Source organism: Strix aluco, chromosome Z (assembly GCF_031877795.1).
Source record: "Strix aluco isolate bStrAlu1 chromosome Z, bStrAlu1.hap1, whole genome shotgun sequence".
NCBI lineage: Eukaryota > Metazoa > Chordata > Aves > Strigiformes > Strigidae > Strix > Strix aluco.
This window is the reverse complement of record NC_133971.1, coordinates 3,924,784-3,942,522: the sequence shown is the minus strand read 5'-3', so window position 1 is coordinate 3,942,522 and position 17,739 is coordinate 3,924,784.

Below are 17,739 nucleotides of genomic sequence, written 5' to 3'. Positions count from 1 at the left end.
CCCTGAAAACATTTTGAGATATAATTCATTGTTTAAAAATCGTCTAAGGATTTTTTTTTCTTGTAGTGTATTACTACAAGTAGTTGTAGCAGCTTTAATAGTAGTTCAATGTATTTCACTTTGCACTGAAAATTCTAAAATCATTCTCAGACACAAACCAGGTAAGTTTCAACCAAACCGTATAAACAATTGTAGGTCTCAAAGCTCACTTCTTCCATTGTCTTCTGCACATCAGATAATACGGATTATGTTATGTGTAAAAAATGGCATGTATTCTTAAAAGGTGTGTATCTGACTAAAACTTTTGACATACACAGCTTACTAGTGACCTAGTGAAACTAAGAAGGTAAAAGTATTTGCATTATTGTGTTTCACCCTGTAGCCAGTTCTGGAGAATGACACGAGGTAGAAAGCTATGATCATAAGTTCTTATGTTACTTTTATCTGTAATTACCTTGAAATACAAAGATCAATCCAAGGAACATATAATTTAAAACCAATGATGTGTCTTCTACTGAAGTAAAAACTAATGTATTGCCTTCCCAGATGTGTTGAAATGGCATTTTGTGCCAGCAGAAAAACGAAGGGACATCCAAATAGAAGAAAAAATAGAAGTCCTAGAATAAGAAAAAAAAAATCTTAGAATAAATTTCTATAAAAATAATAATTTTGGAGCAGCCTGAGGGCTTCTCTGACTCATGTTATCTGGGTTAGTCCCCCTGACATGAGATGCTGAAGCACAGTACCAATTTCTTTCTGTCCCAACCCATTCTAAACAAGCCTGCGGTCAATGGGAGCCACAGGTTGCATTGCTGCTCTCTCTGCAGGCCCCAAATTAACATCATTTCTTCAATCCTGGATTTCACATGGTGATTACTCTTGATAACAAAATGGGTATAACGGATTGACACCCTCATTTTTGCTCTCAAATGTCTCTCTATTAACTGTGATAAACAGCAGGGAGATTTTAAAAATTAAGCACTCTTTAGTAACTAGAATATTAAATGATTCTAATCATACTCTTTATATGTGATTATTTTCCCTAATTCCTCTTTTCTCCTCTAAGACTACTAATTTCCAGATTTAAAACAATTCTGGACCAGACCTAACTTATTTAGAGTATTTGCTACAGCACTCATGTTGCATTTTCTTTCCTTAAAAGTTACAGTTGATGGCATTTTCCTGTATTGCTATTTAAAAAAAATGTTACCTTTTAAATGTCGCGTATTTCTTGGCTACAGTTTAGTGCTGGGTAATGGTAGCGTAATGACTGCCTCAGACAGTGAGGTCAGCTTCAGATCAACGGAAATATAGTGGTTGAAGCTGGCTTCAGATGAACGCTATGGCTCCTGCTCCTACCTCTGTTCTAGAAGGAGTATAAGCTGAAAAAATTTTCTGTCATCACTTACTCCTCGAGTCCTTCATTGAGGCTGACAAAGATAACACTAACTATTGTGAAGCAATATATTGTTTTAGAACAATAACACCTTCCCTGCGTAATAAAAATACTTTTGTTATTTAAATTTTTTTAATGACATATATCTTGTTCTTATGAGATTTTATTGAATTCCTTTGTATACCCTAAACTTCACATTGCCTTTAGCAGGAGCTGTGGGTGTTATTTTACAGTGGTAAGGAATGGTTCCCAACCCATTGCTGCAGGACTTGTGTTGATGCAGATGCACTCCAGTGCTACTTGGAGCGTAGAGGCAGTTTTCTGGGATACCAGAAATATTTCATCTCCTCAGTCAGTACTTCCTAGGACCTGACATAGGAAGTTTGCTAAGTTTTTAGAACTGCTAAACCAACCAACAAGCCAATGAACTAAACAACCAACCAACTAATGTGCAAGCACATAAACAGCAAATCTTAATAGCAGATGGCAAGACTGAAAATGTCTGTTTCCCTCTTCGGTGGTTAACACTTGCAACAGTCTGAGTAAGGGGCTTCATTGCGTCTTGCTGCCTGCAAAGTAGTGGCATTTGGGAGATATGCAATAAGCTTAGTCTGTCTCTTCTATTTTTATCAATAATAATTGTGATAATTCCACAGGAATTTCCATTTCTACATGGTACTCAGAGCGTCCAGTAAACACCAAAATTTCTTGTGTAAACTTTGGGGTTTGTTAAAGAATTCACAATACAAGAATTATTTCACAAACACCAACTCTCTTTCTGCTAATGGTTTAATGAGACATCCTTTACTAATTATCTCTTTAACGTGACAGCTGAATGGCAAATGATTCTTTATGCATATTCAGAGCTCCTTGAATTGTATTGGTTAGTTGTAATCAGCAGAGAAGTCTCATGGCATGGTTTCTGTCCCTTACTGGCTATTAAGTATTTTTACAAACACATTTGATACTCAGATTCAATGGTCACATTCACTTTAAATACCTTTTTCTGGAATAAGTTTGACTGTCTTATAGCATGCATTCAAAGAAGGAAAATGCATGTTAAAAGGATATTCGTTGTCATTTATTTGTGCTGATGTCATGCAAAGCACACTTTTGGATGGGTTTATCCAAAGCCCATCAAAATCATTAAAATTCATCTGCCTGACTGCAGATTCACTGTTCAGAACATCATTCTTCCTTGTTAGCTTCAAGATCAAGATACAGCCATACTCATCTGGGTAAATTTTTTAATATCACTTCTACCACACCAATAGCAAGCTTATTTAGGCTCTGTTTAGATAATGAGGTTAAAGTTAACCTATAGGACAGATATTATATTTTAGCTGAGGGCAACATGATGATTCTATCCCAATCTTGTAAGACCATGCACAGCTGTTTGTTTTATTAGTGTAGTTAATTTACAATTCATTCATAAACATCCAAGTTGCCTATTGCACAGATAACAATAATGTTTACCAAAGTCTCCTTCATCGCTTTCCAGCTAAATTAAAATTCTTATTTTAAAGTTTCATGCTACTTGATCCATAGTAACTGATTTCAAGTAAGGTTTCTATTAGAGAAAAATTTAAACATGATGTTTAGTTTAATGTAAAGTTAAATTATGTTTTTACTGCATTACTATATATGGAAAAAGCATACATTACATCTGGCTATAACAACTTCTGCCAGGTTTTTTTTTTTTTTTGTTACATTTCCTGTCAGTACTGTGTCTAATATAAATATGAACTAGATAGATACACAGAAGGATGAATAGATAGACAGAGGGATTTTGGTGAATGGTATTTGGACTCTAGTTGTCTGGAGAAAAAAAGGCTTTCTTCAAATTTAAAATTCGTATTCCCTCCATATTTCAAGGACTACAACCTTTGGTGGGATTTTGTGGGGAGAGGTTGGTGTACACATTTTTATGTAATATAAACAAAAGACTTTCTGTACAATGCAACAGATGCAGAAAGAGCAAAAACCCATGAAATATCAATCTGCCAGAGAACAGAAACAGATAAAAAAAAAAAAAAAAAAAAAAAGAAAACAAAAAAAGAGGAATTTTGCAGGACTTAGAAGATTCTTTAGGAATTTCATGAATTGTTCAGAGTTTTAGACAGGAAGGTGTTGCAGAGGTGTGGTTGACTGGGAGTAGGATAGGCTCTTGACCATGATATACTAGGAGTGAGATGACTGCAGAGGGGATTACCCAAAGACAGCTACCTAGCTGCTAAACAGGAAACGATTTTGCATTATTTATTCTCGTTCAGACAGTCCTTTAAAAATACAATGTTTGAAACCAAAATACTGATAAAGAACTATTTTCCATGGAAATTATTTAAATTTTTGATACAAAAAGAGACATAGCTGAAAATTAAAAATCCCTTTAGGAACAATTGTAAGCAGCCCCATTTTCAGTTTTTTTTACTTTTTTTTTTTTTTTTTTTTTTTTTTAAAGATTTTGTTCTTAAACCAGATCATGGACTAGTCTTTGCTAAGAATTAAAGGTGCATCCAAATTCCCCAAAGTAAAATGTTGATTAAATCTTCCTGATGATTAGTTGTTTTGTTGTCCCCCATCATCTGTGGTGTAAATTCAGCAAGCCTTTGGGATAGCAAATAATAGGTTTTCTTTAGCACCCCCTGCACAACAACAGGACAAAAAGGCAATTAAATCCCTAGTTCCAGATTTTGCTTAGGCTACTAGATCAAATCTGAACTTCTTAGTGTGTGATAAAAATGGCTAGACTTTCTTGGGCATACAGGCAAAGAGCTAAAAAGAACCCTAGAAATATATACTGTTACTAAATTCTCACATGTCATTTGACCACAAAACAACATGAGCTAAAATGAAAAACACGGTACAGCTCCTAAAACACATGAAAAAAAAAAAAAAAAGTATGAATTCTACAGTATCGTACATTAGCTATTCATCAAAATATAGCAATATATTGGGGAAGAGAAGATGCTTTTTTTTTGCAGCTGTTGTTGAAGTAGAAGGCTAGATTAAGAAGAACAGTTTGCTTTTAAGGGAAAAAAAATCAAAGCTTTTCCTTTAAAAGGCCACTGAACTCAGCAGCTTGATGTGTCCTTTGGAAAGCAGAGGAGAAAGTCTTCTTGTTGTAGCTGTTTAAACTCAAGGGTCAGATGACTGATAGAGTGCATTGTCTGGAGACTTTCACAGTTCAGGTTAATGTTATCAAACCCTTTAATTACACCAATATACAGCTGATAAGAGGCCCTAATGGCCCTTTCATATCTATATGGTAACTAGGACGTACACCATATATGGGTGTAAGATTGATACCTATATGGCTTCGTTCTGATAACTTGACTTCCTGTCAAATGATGCATTGCAGAAGCTTCTTCCAGTTTCTCATCTCTTTTTCTTCAGTGTTTCATGCGGCTGAGAAAAGTTCTATATATTTATGAGCGTCTATAAGCATGAAAATATAACAGAGATCTATAGGGAATTAAGGGAAAAATGTAGTTTGCTGAAGCATGCGTTTCAGCCACATATTAATCCTTAATCCTTTGTCAACATATTTACCAGGCTGCCTAGTCTTTTGTTTCACTTTTTCCAATTAGTCACAAACTACAGTAAGAAACCTAATATTTCTCAGAATTTTAGTAGAAACAAGTGGGGGCTGCGATATTGTATTGTATTTTACTGTACTGTTTATTGTGGTCATGTAATTCCTTAGTGCAGGAGACTGGCCCTGCATCCATCTTTTATATCAGTTATCTTGTTTCAGTTCCAGAGAAACTTGCAAAAGCAGATTCAATATGTTATTCAGATTCATTTTCCCACCTTGGGAAAGCGGTGGAAAGAATATGCACTGGACTAAAGTATGCCCTATGAACATAAAGATAAAAGTATCATCTCCCACTCAGCATTTATGGGATGTGTAACTGGTAGGCAGAAGTGCTGCACCCCACTGGGAATATTCACATTGGGTCAGAGGAATTGTGCCTTCCAGCAGAGCAGGGAATTTCACTCGCGGACAGAAAAAAAACCTGTGTGCTTTGAAAAATGGAGATGCCTCTCTGCAGATCATAGATGCCACTTGTAAGTATGCGTTGTGGGGTTTGAATGCTTTTGGACGAGAAGAAAATACATTCTACAGGAAACATTAGCGACACTTCCCATGGCACCTCACTCACAAAACCAGTGTGAAAATGGCAAGTCCTGCACCTTCAGACTTCAGCCCATCAAAGCGCATTCAGCCACTCCAACAGAGCTGCTTTTGTTACTTTAACGAGCAATACTAATGTCCTTAAAGTTAAATGTGAGCTGAAGTGCTCCTCTGGTTGGGGTCTTACAGAAGCATAAAAGCAGAGTTGGCACGTTGAGTTGTTGCCATTGTGCAAATGCAACAATTCAGAGGAAATATCCCTGTAAAGATATGTGAAATGGAAGATCTCATCCCCCGCTGAATGATTGTAAGGCTTCTTGCTGGTTGGGGAAGTAGCATGCAAAGCTGCTGGCATGCACATGTAAAGTGAATTATTATTGTATTAAAAACTACTTTCCCCCAAACATTTGTTTCTCATCTGGCATCAAATAGAGTTTAATTGCAAGTTGTTTTATGTCATTTTCAAAAAGATGCACAGGAGGTTCCTAAACTTCCCATGTATACACATCTCATTATATCTCAGTAGGGTTCGTGTTTGTACCACCTGCTCACAATTGGGAACACTTACCCTAATGTCTCTGTAACAAATTTTAGCACTGGGCTCCTTTTGACAATGCAGTTGTAATCTTCATTACATGGTTATGTAAGGCATTTCCAGAGGGCTATATTAAGAGGAGAAATATGTGAATTTCAATATTTTCTTTGATTTAAGAAAATACAGCCCAAAAATTTTGCTATTTTTATCTACTGAGCAAGAGAAGTAAAGTTATCAGGTTCAAATCTGAATTACAGTTGGTTACCAGCTGTTTACAAAACTGATCAGCAGAAGCATAAAATCCAGATCATATATATGGATAAAACATCAGTTTTCATGGGCTGGCTGCCTTTTTCATGAATATTTTCTAGTGCTAGTATGAGAGGGGTATAGGCTTTGTATTTTTAGGACAGTTTTGGATACTATGCATGTTAATAATTCCAGGATTTATGTCTGTTTAGACCATTTGCAGTGTATTGCCAGGATTACTTGTTTGCCTGTGGGCCAGAATAGTGAGTTAAATCCCACATCAGGATTTGGGCTCAGATCCAACGCTAATATTGCAGTGTAATACTAGGAGAGCTGCACTGTTAGAAGAGCTGTGCCTTGGCTAAGATGTTGAACGAAGGTATCTCCTGCTTGGCTCTGATGGCCAACCAAGTGGCAGTTAAGGACTTCCGATCCCTTTTCGGGAGGACGGTGAGATGTCTCTCTGGATCCGTGGACACTTGACAGCATCAGATTGACAGGACCCCCTGCAACATTAATTGTTTCATACACACTGAACACAGAAGTTGTCTGGTGGAAAAATATGGCATTATACTGCAACCAAAGCCTATATTATAATGCACATGCATATGTTGATGATGAACATGTCACTTCTCTTTCCCTCTTCCAGTTTCTCACCATAAGGAACCTACCTGTGGGTGTTTCCCTCCTTTCCCCTTCCCAAAACCAGAGGTGTAGCAGCAGTATAGAGAGGTGAGCGCTGAATCCTGAGCAGTTTCTGGGGTGTGTCTATACAGAGCACACAAGCTCTGACTACTCTTCAACCTGGTGTTCCAGGAGAACATCCTCTAAAAGATACTCATCTGTCCAGAGCATGGTCTGAGCAACTCTTGACTTGTTTGCTTTTGTTTTCCCACCCCAGCTAGAACATCCAGGCCATATCTATGCTTTTCCTTTGCTGTATGCAGTGTGGCTGCTACTGCTCTGGCGGCGGTAGAGGTCTGGACTTTGATGAGCATATTCATGTGCAGTTATTCTTTTGACAGGCTGCCCAAATTTTCTTGAGGAAGACAAACCACAGCAGATATTTATATCTCAGATATTTATATCTGGGACAAAGGCTCTTCTCCAGCCCAGAAGCTTTCTCATTGCCAAAATCCAAACGCTTGTTTCCAAAAGAGGTGTTAAAACTTCTCATACTTCTCAGGAAAGCTCACAAGTATCTTTCATAATGGGAAGCATTAAACAACCAAAGTGCAGGAACTGGGACTGGCTGCCCCAATAGCAAGCCCATTAGTCACCATCTTGTCCCAGACAGAGCACTTCTCAGTCTCCAAACAAAAGACTCCTATGGAAAGTCTTGAAAATTCCTGTGGAAGGCAAATGCTTTACCCATCTTCATACAGCTTGGAGAAACAGAAGTAAAAATATAGGATAACACTACAATTTATTTATTTTGTAGGTGATACAATTCTTTGAGTTACTTTGTAGGTGCCTCAAATATTTTTTTTTTTTTTGTTAAGAAGCATGTTTCTGAGACAGGATTGCATCCTGGAGCAGCTCTCTTGCAGATCACTCCTACGGCTGTTGCGGTCCACTGGGATTGCCATGGCAGCTATGGAGTTGTTTGCACTGAATCAGAAATATTTGTGCAGTTTTGATGGGTTTTCAGCACATTGTACCAACTCAGAATGAGAGTTTCCAATCCAGTTTCCTCCATACAGCCGTCAGCTGCTTCATGACCTGATTTACAAAGTGGTGCTGTGCTGTGTCCAGAAAGCACCACAAAATCCTCTCTAACAAGGTCTTGTGCTGATCTAGGCTTTTCTTCAACTTTGCTGGATGACCCTGTCTTTAACATAAAAGTGTGTAGTCCCGTTAAGAGAAAATGTATTGGGTCATCAGTATTAGAGAGGAAAAAAAAAATTGCCGAGGTTCCCTGAAATTAGTTTATTCTTCTCTGTGTCATGTTATCAGCCCTCCTTATTACTGTCACCAGAGTTATCTGCATGGCCCATGCATTTGTTTTTTTCTCTCCCTCCCACCCACTTGATACCGTAGCTGTTACCTCTCACCCTTCCTCAAGTGAGGAGTAAGTGGTTGCTGCTCCACGACCAGCTGGCAGGGATCAGAAGAGAAATGCTATAGTCCTCTGAGTGGAAACTATTCGGGTCATCCCACCTCAGAGGTGCTGTTTGAATTAAAGTTCTATGTTCACTGTCATGTGTAAAAATTCTTGGTGACATAAGAGAAACATATTGTTAATTAATTGCAGTCTGAAACACATGTCAATCAAATACATTTGCGGCTAGTAGTCTTCGTGCTAATCACTTTCTCAAACAACACCCTGGTCCATCTGAATTATGTCTAAATTAATCTAAGCAAATCTGTACATCTTCTTCTTTTAACCTAAAGTAGTAGTAGCCTGTGTTCATCTATACACAGACAGATAAACTGTTTTAGACAACTAAAGAATCATCTGAGATTTTTCACTAACTAAATCAAAGTTTTCAGCTTTGAAAAAGTGTGAATAACTTCTTTACCAACACTGTTTTTTAAAATTTCATGTATCTTTGTACATATCCGGATGATAAAAAAGTACAAAATTAGCATTACATGGGGTGATCCTTATAGTATCTGTCATCTGAAAAGACAGAGCAAGTTTATAAAATCACAAGAAAAATCTTATGTTGGTGATTATGGAAATGGGTACAGGACAACTTTCAGCATAATGAACTTTATTATTCTGTGACCTCTACTATTTTTCAGCATAGAAATTCTGGATTTCTAAAATCCATCTTCTGGCTATTAATGATTCACCCATTTCTAACTATATGGGCCCAAAATGCACTGTGAATATGCCACTGGCCAAAGTGCAAGTTCTTAGCTAGTCTTTATTAATGCCAAAAAAACGGTTGAATGCAGGGCTTAGCCCTGAAATAATTTAAAATAATTATTATACCGGCACCAGCTTGATGATATGCCGAGAAACGCATATAACTAAGTTACCTGGAGATCAGTCCCAACAATAAATGCAGTGCTTCACTGGAGTAGAGCTGCAGATTTTTCTGTATAGGCGATCCTTACCCCATGATGCTTCCTGTTAAACCCTCCCTTTCACTGACAGTGTCTCGTATACAATACACTTCCTACACAATGACTGAAAAGTGACCTCTGCATCTATGGAAAGTAAAACTAAGCAAATTCGATCTCTTTAAAAATAATTAATACAGGCAAAGAGAATACAGCATTTTGGGTAGAGATTTCTTTAGCTTTTCATTTATAACTATGGATCAAGCCCAGTCAGCCTAGGATGTGCTCTCTTTCTCACGATCTAGACGGGCTTGTGGGCTTACAAATCAGTCTCTGAAGACACCAGGCTCAGCATTCATTTGAAGTTAAATATTCTTCACTTGAGGACCTAGTTTATCTGAACTAGAAAAACAAATTGTATTTGACTTCAGGACCAATATGGCAGAAATCCCAGAGCTCTCCACCCATATGGTAGGAACATATGTGTTCACTCCAGCTACACTCCCTTATTCTGACTCCACTCGGAAACAACTCCCTTTTCCCCGTTCGCTCTCTCCAGGACTGAGCCAAAGCCTATTAAAGTCTTTAGAAATGTTTTCACTGATTTCAACAAGCTCTGGATGGTGCCTTCCAGCTTCCAGTCGCTTCTGTCATCATTGCTATAATGACCAGCAGCAGCTTGATGTTCCTCCCATTGACATCTTCAGGAGATGGCTATTCCAGCTTGTCTGGACCCCAAAAATGGGTTTCTAGAGCACTTTTCAACTTAGAAACCTTCTTGCTCATGGTATCAAACACTGGCAGTGGCTTCACTTGTTTGAAAATCCGCATGGAATTTTGGCTTAGTTCCTTTCCTGTGTGCACCCAGCGATGCAAAGAGGGGAAGACGCTCTGCTGATATAGAGGAATGACACACTTTGGCTGGGCTGCCAGTGGCCGTGTACTGTAGCAGAGCACACTGTGCAGCAGCGCTCCCCTTATTTCTGGCTCCCTCCATGCCTATATGTGGTAGGAGCATTGCTGCAGGACAGGTCTGGTCAAAAAACCCTCACTCACACACTCACTCGCTTTCTCACTCACTCAAATTTGCCAACAGCGAGTGAAGATGGCTAAAATACAGGTGTACACCATGCAGAGGAAAGAGTTTCTGCAGCTGGAGGAGGACTGTTAAGAAACACCCACTCCTGGCCCTAGAAACTTCAGTTACAGGGTCAGCATCAAGAACTTCTGAAAGATCTCAGCAACCTTGCTGGGCTGTACAGAAGTATGCTATGTTTAATGGGTAGTGTTCCTTCGCCCACACAGAGAAGAAGATTTTGTCCGTGCTTTGTGTTTAGACCCTGGAGCTGTATGTCAATATGTTCTGACAAACTAGTAGTTGGAACATTGCACTAAGCAATGTACTCAAATTTAATGAACTCTCCTTTTTCTGTTCAAACAGGTGATCCCAGTGAGTCTTGCTCCACACTCCTTTCCAGTGATGTAGTACTTAGTCCTAATACAGAAGAAGAAATTACATTCTTTTCTATAAGTGTCTTCCTGGTTCTCTAACATAATAATGACTTTTGCAAAAGCAGCTGCCTCTTTTCCTGGCACAAAATGTCCAAATTGTTCAGCTGACCTTTGCAGAGATGATTCGCTAGCAGGGACCTGGCGAGTGATGGTTAGAAATGCGAAGTGACTGAGGTAGCTCACACAACCACCCCGCGACAAGAGGAAACTTCCCTATAGCATTTACAGCAATGTTATTAGAGTGGTTTCTGTTTCCAGAGGAAAAGGGACAGAATCTGTGAATGTGATTAAAAATATTTTTTTTCCATGCTGTGTATTTCAAAGATTTGGTACCTGGGCTTTGGATTTCTCTTTTTTAATAAAAAGCATAATATTTCCATAACTCACATTTGGAATCATTCCTGGGTTTTGGAAGCAAATTATTAAAATTGAGCATATGGAGGTCTTAAAGTAGAACCTTATGGGAGGGGTGAAAAAAAACAGTTGATGAAGACTATTTTGTAGCATCTTAAACTAAAATAAAATGCTGCAAAATCCTAGTGAAATAAGATTTGTTCTCTGTGGAGCTCTTTTCCATCCTCCATTTTCAAGCTTATTTCACAAAGTAAGCTGAGTACATTGGAACTGAATTCTCCCACCTTCAAACAAGCATTTTCATGCCATTTGCAACTTTTAATGTTTTCACTATATTACATTAGAAAGTGGAAGATTTATCTATTTTTGTATGATATTCAGAGAAGCCTGCAATGATGGTGATACATGTAAATTATTTTAATATCTTTTACCTTCCCGTAAAACAGGATATGGTGTTGAACATTAATAGCCAAACAATCAGCTGCATGGACCTTATCTCAGCCCATAAGTGACAGCTATTAATTTTAAGTGCTGTGAGCTTGGACCACTATAAAGGATTATGTGCTAGGCATCGGGTCCAGTTCCTCAAGATATTTAGGCATGCTCAGGACCCAGTGTGCTCTCAGGATAACTGCATCACAAACGCTTCCTCTAAGCATATGTTCTAGTTTTTTTTTCTTGCAAGCTGTGAATATGCACTGATCAAATGCTGTGTGATAGTATCAATATTGCTAAGAACAGGCAAAAAAACAATAGCCTCCAAGGTCTGAATAAACACACTCCTCTCCCCCAAGCCCAGCTGATGTTCAGTCTGAGTCTTCCATATAAATGTTAATTGTCTTCACTGCAGGGTTGTCTACTCCAAGTCAGCAACTTCAAATCCACCGCTACTTTCTCAATTTAGCTTGCTCTATCTGCACTTCAGTAGGATCACATATGATTTACTAAACATGAACGGTTTTTGCAATGAATAAAGTTTCTGAGGAAAAAAGAAAAGGCTACGTATATTGGCAGTAGGTTTACAAACTTGGCCTTTAAAGTCCTGTTTCTCATCTATGTGCAGATTTTTAGATGATGCAACACGTATCACACTTAAACCCTTTGAGTTAACACCCACTCTATCAGTGATCCTGATGTATGATGGAAAACTTTGTGCTGCACTGCTATTATCAGACTAATGTGGCAAAATGTTTCTATGAGAGACAGAAACAGCGCGGGCTACAGTGTAAGCTGCTTGTAATATGTGTGACTCCTTTGACTTCATTGGATCGAGAGAAGCTTGGATGAACAGAAAACCTAGATGACGTCTTGAAAAAACCTCCATGTTCTGTCAGAGAGGGGAATTTTTTGTCCACCCTAATTTCCATGCGAAGTCCATCTCTGCTTAAAGAATATAGGGAGAGATCTCTAATGGGTGTTTCAAGTGAGTGTTTATTTTATTTTATTGGTGACAACTGCAACGTGTGTTCTAGTCATACATTTCCCATTTCTTTAACAAAAAGGCTCATATGAAAGAAAAAAAGAAATTGGCAGATCAGTATGTCAGTATTTGATTATTCACCTATGCTCATTTATGTAACTGAGTGAAATCTTTGCTGCATTTTTAAGGGTTTGGTTGTCAGTTACACAACTGTCAGTATGTAAGCCTTGGTTAAATTTACGTTATGAATTTGTAATCCTGTGAATAATCAGATGTGCACATACATTTGTGTTGTAGGACATAAATGCAATTCCCTCCCCTCCCCAAGAGTTCTTTGTGACATCTTTCCAATTTTAATTGATATCACAGCAATCAAAGAAAGACCACAGTGAATCAGCAGTGTTGACAATGTGCCAGGGTGTTTAGAAAATAGGCATAGCTAGGGAAGAAGAACATGTCAAAATACATTTTGAACATATTGGAATATGTTATGAAATAAAATGTGTTTACCTTTTTGAATGACGGTGTTGGGTAGTGCTGGCGACGCTGAGGAGGAGGAGGGGGTGGGTGATGGAGCCCTAGAACTGGACCACGTTCCCGTTTTGTTATGCAAGGTACAAATACGCAGAGAAGGAATATGACACTATATGACAAATCGCTTCTCTAATTCATTGGACTTGTCAAACAAATTAACTTCAGTAAATCTACTCTGGTGGTAGCGGTGGTGGGAACATTAGTACGATCAAAATGCTGGTGGCTGCTTAAGTTCTGCCATCACATAGTTTAACCAGGCTTAGACAAGTTTAGACATCCGAGTGCTAAAAATACAGGAAGATAGTAACATCTGCTGTAAAGCAAAACACGTGATGATGTTACCGCTGGTAGCAATGAACTAAGACATTTGGCGTGGTGAGAGAAAGGGATCCGAGGCCCACATTTAAACATCTGAATGCAGAAGCAAAGGAAGCCCCCCCCGACCCCAAAGGAAATATCCCAGAAACTGATGAAAGGAATGATGTCCTGAAATACTTCCCAAAGAAGCACAGTTATAACATTGCTTCTCCACCCATCAGGTGCCTTTAAAAGCACCTGAGCCACCACAGCAATTACGAATGTTGCTTGATTTTAGGAATTCTCCTTTGATGTGAACCACTTGTCATATTTTCTATCTACCTCCACCGAGGCTTGATATTTACCATCAGAGATAATACAGAAGGAAAAAGTTCATAAAAATCTTGTGTTTCAGGTTCTCCTTAAATAACGAGCAATGTCAGCCATTTTATAGCCCAGATAGTCTTTTCTTACATTGAGTGAGCATTAAAAACATCTCTTAAGCTGATATTTTCTGCAGTTTTCCTGCAGCTTCCTCATGCATTCATCAGCATAACTTGTCTAGACTGAGTCTGGTGTTAAGAGATCTTTACCTTTTAATAAACTTTTGTCTTGTTATTGTCCCATCTCCCTAATTTGTCATCTGTCATATTCTGTAATCTGATCCCCGATTTGGAGACATGAACACATTGGAGTACATACACTGTCTAACCAGTTGAAAATAGATATGCTAAATAAAACCCATTATTTCTGTAAACAGTGATACATGCTATTACTTCTCACTGTCTCTTTGTCACAGCTATGTTACAGCCATTGTAATTTTTTTCTTGCTGTTCTATTTATAGAGCTAATGGAAATTATTATATTTTAAAATATTTTGACATTGACATCAGTTTCAGGTATTTTTCCACATGATTTTCTCCTGCATCTTGATCCATAGTTTCCTGATAGGGCATCCTGATCGGGGTTTGGCAAGACACGCAGCTCATTCATATCCGTATGCCCATTTCTGCACGTGAAAGCCGCACAGAGCTGCTTGGCGAGACGGGCAGCATCTGCTGAAGAGAAGACGAGGTCTGGAGCAACAAGGGCAGCGTGGAGGGCAGGCTGTCGCTTCGCTGGCTGAGCTCTGCTGTGACACTCATTTGGGTCTGGCTCAGAAACTTGCCTCTCACTTTCACATGAATTAAAATAGTTGTTTGCCTGCGTTATGAATGCTTTTAAGTAATGCGTAAGAGGTGAGTGTGATATATAAGAATGGCTAATACTTCTTAATACTGGTTTATTGCACACCTCTATGACCCCAGAAGTCATACTTGGATGCCACCAACTTCCTTCATCCCAGCTGGGAGCACAGAAGGTGAATCTCGCTCTCACAGTATCAGGCATACCATACACCAACTGTTGTTTTCCTGGGAACAAAAACTGAGCGTGCACCTTCTCACAGACTTAAATACAAATCTCTTTGTGAACAATGAAAGGAAAAAATATTGCTTTGCTCTGAGAAAGACCAAAGCAGGGATGAAAAGGTGGCTCCGAGGCAGGCAATGGAGAGAGAGAAGAGTGAGCCCATTTTCAGCATGGGAATAGGTTGCCAAAGGAAGGGGGGGTGGGGGGGGGAGGTACCACAAAATTTGGGACTATGCTTGTGAAAATCCCAAATATCCCATTTATTTCACTGAATTTAAACTTGGGCACAGACTACTGACATCTGGGACTAAGCGGGGCAGTGGGGGGAATTATTGGTACTGGTCTCCATGTCCAACCCTCTCTTTTTCTGACAAACCACTCAGGGCATTTAAATACTGGAGTACAAATAACCAAAATAAGTAATGGTATAATTATTTTAGACAAATTAAAAATGTTGCTTTCCCCCTTAGAGCAGCCTGAAAATAGGACGATTCATTGGTTAAATTTTAATGGAACAATCAAAGAGCAGTTAATTCCCCAGCATGGGGTACCCTCGGTGGGCAATTATAGGGTTAGGAATGCTCCGTCTCTGTGTTGACCTGATTGGTGTAAAGTCCCTAGATGGTTCACAATGTTTGTTAAATTGGCGATAGTCTGTACTCAGATACACCCTATTAGCCAAAAATAATAGACAGTTTGGTTGCCAGTTTTAATGTTCATATGTTGCAATCAGCAGGGTTTTTTTTTCCTTTTTATATCAGTGTTTCGGAGGTTAATCTCTGTTATCATCGTTTTAAACTCACTCTTATTCTTATCAGTTATATTTAGTGGCAGATTGCAAGCTTTCCTTATTATCTTGTTAAATCAGTAGGTGAAAGCCTTTCAAGGCATTTCTTTTTAAACATCTTTTATTAATGTTAATATGCCAGATGGGACAAATTAAAATGGTTCTGTTCTTCATGCTGCCACTACCCACAATTTTACCACATCATTTGCTGGTTAAGGAAGCATATGAAAATGATAGGTACAGAACTCCTGTAATAAAAGTTCAGAAAATGATAGTATAGCCTCTCTGGAAAAATGTTTTTTCAGTTAGATTCATACATAAAAAAGATGTGCATGCAGCAGCTTTGATTTTATCATAGCTGAGAAGTTCAGGACTCTTTTGATCAGAGCAGTGTGGCAATATACCTTTTCTGCACTCATGTCAGGGTCAACAGAAAACTTCAATACCTTTATCAACACAATAGCACCTGTTATTGGTGCTATTGCCCAGGTGATCTTTGTGAGCTCTGTGGCATCACGTGTTGATGCTGGCATTCCCACAGACCACACTGAAAATGAACCTGTCCATGGTCTCCTAGGCTGGGTCTCTAAGAAGGACAAAAGTAAAAATGCTTTTGAAAGCCATCAGTGTGTATTTGAATGTTCCTCACAGGGCAGCCTCATCTAATTTTGTTGATTGGTAAGGCACTTTGGGGACAAAACTCTTTGTGATGTGCTTTTTTAGTACCCAGCCACTGATGAAAGCCTAGCTTCTCCCCAGAAATAATATTAGTACTTTTAGCAACAGTGATGGTGAAACTATTTACACAAACAAAATCAACTCATTGATAGGCAGATGTTGTCTCTTTTTTTTTCTCCTGCTGAAATGTCCTTTTGGGGTAAATGGTTCTCTTCTCTGATTTCAGTGAGATGAGACTTTTACCACCAGGGATCCTTTATCCCAACAGCAGAATGGCAGAGCCCTGTAATTGTGATTTTCACTGTCGTGACTTCATCCAACTCTTTTTATGATGCAATATCCAGAACAGTGGGGCTTCCTTAGTTTTCATGGAGAGCTCAAGAATTGCTTTACGTATTCCAGTGGTAACGTCCACTGTAAGACCACAAAATTGGGCCTGGATGTAGCCAAATCTGTGTGATACAGATGTTTGGGAATTCCCTGTCAATAGTCAATTCATGTTATTTCCTGCACTTGATCAAATTTTGCTTAGACAGAGACTGATAAGTTGAGGAGACAACACTTTAAATGAACATATGCAAAGACTGTAGAGAAAAGAGCTCTTTCTATGACGAGAGTGTGGATAGTGTCTAGGGATTAGTCCATCATCTAATTTTACCATAAATCTACTTCTAATATTAAAAACAACTCAGTTCCTTTATCTCTCAGTACCAGCTAGAAGGATTTCAATTTTCTCTATCCACTACTTCAGACTGCATACTGAATCTGATGTGCATGAAAATCACTTAGCATGAATATAATAGAAAATTAAAGTACTACTGAATTATACTTAGCTGCTAGAATTCAAGTAGGCAATGTCAGGATTTGCCCATTTAAAACATATCGGCATATTATAAATTGCTGTAAACAATTTATATTTTTATAACAAAACATAGAATTGTTTAACTTATGTTCTGGCAATTTCAGGGCTGTTTTTCCCTGTAGTCTTCTTTGTGAGCAACAGTAGGAAAAAATAAGAACTGCTATACTTGTAATCACTGGAGATAAATTATATATATATATATATGTGTATATATATGTGTGTGTATGTGCATGTGTGTGTGTATATATATATATACACACCCATAATTATATATATTGTATCTAGCTATGTGCATCATCTTGCTTTCGGATGGTAAGGATTGTGACTAAACATAGGGTCCAAATCAAGGTTGAAGGAAGCCGCAGATATAACAGGATGGCCAGAGTTTTAAATAGGGGGGATGGCGATTGTGCAAGATTCTGTGCAGGCTTGGTGCTTGCCACATGCTTCAGGACCGCAGATGGAAGCACAGAGAGCAGACTAGAAAAGCAAAAGGTCCAATCCTGGAAATGTCTCTCATACTTTCTAAGATGCCATTAGCTACAGGACATTGTA